Consider the following 6,457-nt stretch of genomic DNA (forward strand, 5'->3'; position numbering starts at 1 on the left):
ACCAAGTGGTATAAATTTGCGCCGTTATAGGCAATTTGGCCAAAACACAGATATATTCTATGACAAACTAAATTTATTTCATATCTGGTATAGAAGCGGCGAGTTGGTGCAACTACATTTGAATGATTCTTGTCTTGCTCGCCTTTGTCTGAGAGTTATCCCGCTTGACTTAAGATTCTTAAACGTTTTGTCCTTCACTGCTGCTCTATGCAAGCATAATTAATTTACTCTTCAGACAATACAGTATTGGCTTATGAGGTCTCTTAATAACAGAAAAATATCCTCAAGAAAAAGGCACTTGGTAGGTCACTTATATAGATGAGAAATAATAGTGGACGAAGGATGCTACCCTGTGGCACCCCTATGTTGATACTAGTTTGGATAAATGAGGTAGTGTCATTGACAAGTCATATGTTGCTGCCATCTGTCTGTAAGGTAAGGCTTTAAGGAATCAGACGTTATTCTCTTTTCTAGTTTCAGAAGCCAGGTATCGTGGTCTGTATTGTCAAAAGCTTTTCGTAGATCAGTAAATTATTATTATTATTATTAAAGATTAGCCGGTATTCTCCCGGCCCGGGCCTTTTCCAAGTGGTGGCCCGGCCTTGGCTCCCTCTTTAGGGAGTGTCTGAGACCTAAGTCTCCCATGGGAGGAGGCACAAGTACCTCCTCATCTTTGGGACCAATTGTCCCCAGGCCTAGCCACAAGCTAGGCCTCTCTGGTCTGCCATCCCCGCCCCAAGGGGGCTAATTGGAATGACAGTCTTGTGAGCTACATGCTCCGGCTTAGGCACCTACCCTACCCTAGAAGGGTTAGGCATGGTGTCGATGTAGAGTAGATCAGTAAAGAGGCCCGTTGGATATTCATTATTTTCCAGAGCCGAATAGACAGAGTCTAGTATCTTTATGACAGTGTCGTTACTAATACTTATCCCTGGCCTAAAACCAAATTGGCAAATGCTAAGAATATTTTCTTTAGTGATAAATGTATACATTTGTTTATAAAAGATCTTTTCAAAGATTTTCTATAATGAGTTAGAGATTGGTATGTAGTTGTTAATTTCAGTTGGGTATCAACCTTGATTGTTTGGGGTAACTTGTGTAAGCTTAAGTATTCTTGGAAAAGTTTGGGTTTCAAGAGATTAAACTGAGTTGCACTAATAGGTGATAACACAGGGACAGCTCTCTCTTATATGAATGGTTGAATATTCGCTTTATTACCCATCTTGTTTTTCATTGCTTTTAGTGTTAAAGTTATCTGTGCGTGAGTTATTGGAGACAGGTAGAGGAAGCCTTGGTATCTTTCACTGAGTTAATTACTAACCTGATCAGGGGAGTTTGGGATGTTGCTGGCAAGGTTAGTACCTATGGTCGATTAAAGAGTCGTGAAATTTATATATTGTAACAGCAAGAATGGATGGGAGGTTCGTTTGGTCTGGTCAATACAATTTCTTTGGATGGGGAATTTTGTGTGGCCCAGAATTTGTGAGTTTTCCAGATCTTGATATCGCCCTTTAGATCTTCAGATCTATAACGTAAGGTCATAAAACTTCCAAATATTAGTAATATTGTTGCGAAAAGTATGCTGGTCAAAAAAAACAATTGGAACCAATTTCTGGAACCATTATGCGCCTCTTAAATGATTCGGCTGTTCCCCATAAAATAGATAAGGGGTGCATATTAAAACTATGGAATTAAATCAAGAAACGTACGATGGATAGGGTGTCCCATCACCATGTGCTGGTAGGCGCCAGGGAGTCACTATCCTGAGGTATCTTAGGTGACAACTGCTACATAGCAGTTGTCACCTATATAGCAGTTGCTATATCACCTGAAGCAGACTGTGCTGTGCTGGTCACACTGTAATGTGTGTGCTATGCTTCGCATACAATGTGCTTAAAAAATATAATACTGTATGAATAATGTCTTCAATTAAAATTATTATATTACTATTATAGTAACACTAAATACTATGTCTTTCAGACGCTGCGCGATCCGAGAGAAGTATTCACTTCGTATCATAACCCCAGTCCCCTCTACTTCAACCCACACTTGAGGTCCCTCAACTACCTCCCCTTCCCACAAGAGAACCAAGAGTTCGAGATCAACATCCTCAAGAGGAGAAGAGCCCTTACTTCAACACTCGAAAAGCCAAGAATCTATAACCTAACACCCTTAAAAGGCCCAGGAGCTGTTGATCAACACCCTTATGAGGCCTGGGAGCTGAAGCTCAATTCAATTAAACACCTGTCAAAATTTATATGATTAATCGGTTAGTAAGATTTTATTTTGACGCTGGTTTTGAGGCCACACAAGTGTAATACACACACACACACACACACATACACACACACACACACACACACACACACACACACACACACACACAAATCACTTTTAATTAGATTTAGCCTAGAATAAAGACGTGTGATACGCACATAAAAAGTACACAATATAAATTTAATGTACGATAATCCAGTAAAGTCAATGTGATTTATATCCACTGTGGTCCCTGAAAGAGAATACCTGATAGATAATGAGTGTTTTTTTTTTTTCCTTCTTGCAAAGTTCCTGTGAGATAGCTTGAGAATGCCACTTATGATCGACTACAATCTTTTAACGCTGTCGTATTTTAGAAGCAGGTTCCCATTGTTATATGGAGGTGTAGGTGCCAGTTTTATAGACCAAATTTCAATATTGGCTTCGCTGCATTATTGTTATTATTATTATTATTATTATTATTATTATTATACATGGGGGAAGTGCTTTGTATGGGAGTTATACAAAGCCTTAGGAATGAGAGGCTTGATCTAAACCATACCACGGGCGGGGATTGAACTCGAGATGAGTAAGTCGTAAAACTCCAGACCGACGCATTAGACACTGGACTAGGTGGCCCACTGGCTAACGCATCGGTCTGGAGTTTTACGACTCGCCACGAGTTCAATCCCCATCCGTGGTATGGTTTGTTTGCAACCGTGTTATTACGATTTCTCGAGTCAGGTTTAATCTAAGTGAGGGGCATCTGCAATTCCTTGGATCAGAAGTACCATAGCGATCACTCAGCGCTTATGAGTATCCTTTAAGGGAAAGCGTTTGAAAAAAATTATTTCTTGTAAGGGAAAACGTCCACATAATGGACAGTTTTGTATAAAATAGGGTAGTGTCGTTGTAATGGTAGTTTACCACGGTGAGGGAGAGTTTGCCGCCTGCAACGCCACCTGGATACATTATTTGGTAAGCTGGGCGTCAAGCGGCATTAACTTCCATAGGGATTCCCACCTGTTCTGGCAAGTGGGAATGACCGTACGTACTGGTGACATAATTAATATTCTACTGTCGTGGCCTTCAGCTGTTGTCGCCTCGTCTTTTGTATTTCTCACGCCTGTCATAATTGCCTGGTCAGCAGTTATAGCGCCTGAGCCGCATGTACGGATAATTGGTAATTTACTAGAGGTGTCTCTGCACCTCTAACTCCTTCAGACAGCCGCTTCTGTGTTGGGAGCATTTAATACTTCCTCTGTGTGGAGGGTATCTTCCAGCGTACTGACAGATTTGTGATCACCTGGACACCTACATTGGTCATTCACTAGTATCTATTGACACTAACAAGCCGTTGTCAGCACGCGGCTACTCGCCTTCCTGGAGACGAATACCATTATTATTAGTATGGTTATAATTACCATAATATTTAAAAGGGTGGACCGGTAAGCCATCGGAAAGCCTTGGTCAGATGACCAAAAGCTCCAGCTGCAGGTTATCTTATGACCAAGACCCATGTCAGGAAACACTTATATCCTGTTTCCTGACAAACCTTTCCATACCTACCTAACGAATGTATAAAATGGTTAACTGTGACCATACATTGTCCTCATCGCCTCCGAGCCGTGTGGACGAGCTGCGCAGACGCTCCTGTTTGAGTTTGTTTTTGCGCAGTTTACCTGATTGAGCTGCCCCTAGCGTTGGTTGGTGGAAACTTTATTTTCTCCAACATGGCGCTGAATAGCAGAAGAAGAATTAACACTGTCTGCATTGAGATGATCCGTGGTGCTGTCACGGGATCCAACATGGATTTATTATTACCAGCGATCATTCGCGATACCTATGGTATAGCAAATGAGGAGATAAGTGGTGTCGCACTCAATGGAATGACAAGAATCTTCGTGAAAATGACGTCTGCACGAGTCTACGAGGCGGTGGTCGACAAGTATCAGGAGACCATCATACCGGTTAATACAGCTGTGTCGGTGAGACTCCATGATGTATCTCGACATTACACTTGGGTGAAAATAAGGAATGTGCCTTTTGAGGCGACTGATTTTGATATTACCAGTGAACTGCGTACTTATGGGACGGTTCATGTAGCCACAGCAGGGAGATGGGCAACTGGACCGTATGCAGGTGCGCTGGAAGGTTCATATACTGTTAAAATGACTCTTCGACACCCTATTCCTTCATATGTTGTGTTGAAGGAATTACGGACTCAAGTCTATGTAACGTATGCGGGGCAACAACGTACGTGTTGGCTATGTGGGTCATATGACCACATCGCGGCGCAGTGTGGGAAACGAAGTGGGTACCCGGCACAACAGCAACGGCAACAGCAGCCAGTGGGCGAGGTAGGCGATGAGCGAGAACAGTCTCTTGCTACACCGCCCCAACAACGGTTGTCATGGAGTGAGGAGGTGGACAAAGAAAAGGAGCTCGAATCGCCAGTTGTAACGCTACAAGGAGAATCTCAAGTCATTGGACATACATAAGGTTTTTGAGGAGAGACTACCTAATATGGGTGAAGAAGTGGCGGCATCTTTGGTAAAGGCGTTGGATGACTTGTTAGAGGAATCGGTCCTAGATCAGGAGGAAGACCCAGGCTCAGTTCTGGGGAAGGCTGTGAATGAAGGTATGGCAGGAGATGACGGTTTGTCGACAAGAGAGTCTACAGGATTGAAGGTGCATGCAGTAGAGGTGGAGGTGCATCAGGACGGTGCTTCAGATGTCAAAATGCAGGTGGAGGGCGGGACACGAAAAAGGACTGCAGCATCATCGGATTCTGATGTGCTCACTCCTGCCCAACGCCCTGGGAAAAAGTCTTGGGTGGAGGTACAGCAGAGAGGGAATGGTGAACCCAAGGATCAAGGGATTGCAAAGGTGATTCCCAATAAAGGGGGGAGGAACAGAGGTGCTGCAAAACGAACTGGGGCAAAGTCAATGCCGGGGACAAAAGGAAAACCCATTTGTTGAATTCAAGTGTTTTACTATAAATATTAACGGGTTGAGAGCTGAGAGGAAGCTTAAGTGGTTTAATGAGTATTTGGTGCGACTTGGTGTGGATGTGGTATTCTTACAGGAACATAATTTTAGGCCTGGTTATGAGTTGGATATGAGTGGTTATAATGTGTACATGGAACATGCGACACGTTTGAAAGGTGGGGCTGCCATTTTGGTAAAGGAAACTAGCCCGTTTATAATAAGGCGTAGTGAAGGGGGGGAGGGGAGGGTAATTAGAGTGGATGGAACCTGGGGTAGGGTTCCCATTAGTTTAGTATGTGTATATGGCCCGGCTGAGGGTGACGTGAGTATTAAAACTAAATTTGTTCGGGACGTACTGGTCTATTTTTTACGTGGTTTACCGAATGTTGCAATAATAGGCGGAGATTGGAATTGCGTGATACGTCGTAAAGATGTGGAGCCTAGAGGTGCGGGGTGTTGTTTGGGTATATTGGGGGATATATTGACCGGGGTGGGGTTAAAGGATGTGTGTGGGGGGGAGGGATGGTAGAGCACACCTTCATTAAACGAGGTTATGCGGCGAGGTTGGACCGAATGTACGTGCCTTGTGCGGTTACTGTGCGGAGGGTGAAGGTGATAGATGTGGTTTTTTCGGATCATAGAGGAGTTGTAATAGATGTGGATATTGAGGGTGTACCTCGGAGGGGTCCATCATTTTGGAAATTGAATGTAAAGTTATTAAAGGAAGAGGATAGTCTTTTGTCTTTTGGACATATGTGGGATCGTTTAGTGGTAGAAGCACCAGGGGATGTTGCCATGGTTAATTGGTGGGAAACGATAGCTAAAAAACGTATTAAGGAATATTATATTAATCGAGGGACGAGATATAATCAATTACAATACGGTTTTCAAAAATATTTAGAGGGGCAGTTGCGCGAATGTTATGCACAAATTAATGCTAATTATCCTGTTATTGAAATTGAAAGTTTGAAGGAAAATATCCGGAATTTACAAAATGAGAGGTTTGATGGGGAAAGGCTTAAGGGAGGGATTGAGGAGGTTTTGTGGGGAGATCGGCCGTCGGCGTGTGTGTTGCGGAGTCAACACACACGTCGCAAGGCAATGGAGTTAATGGGATTGAATGTTCAGGTAGGTATGCAAGGGTATAAAGTGGACCAGGTGTTGACGACGACTGAGGGTATGAGTGGGTATATTGATGCTTGGGTTAAGT

This window comes from Cherax quadricarinatus, chromosome 1 (assembly GCF_038502225.1).
Source record: "Cherax quadricarinatus isolate ZL_2023a chromosome 1, ASM3850222v1, whole genome shotgun sequence".
NCBI lineage: Eukaryota > Metazoa > Arthropoda > Malacostraca > Decapoda > Parastacidae > Cherax > Cherax quadricarinatus.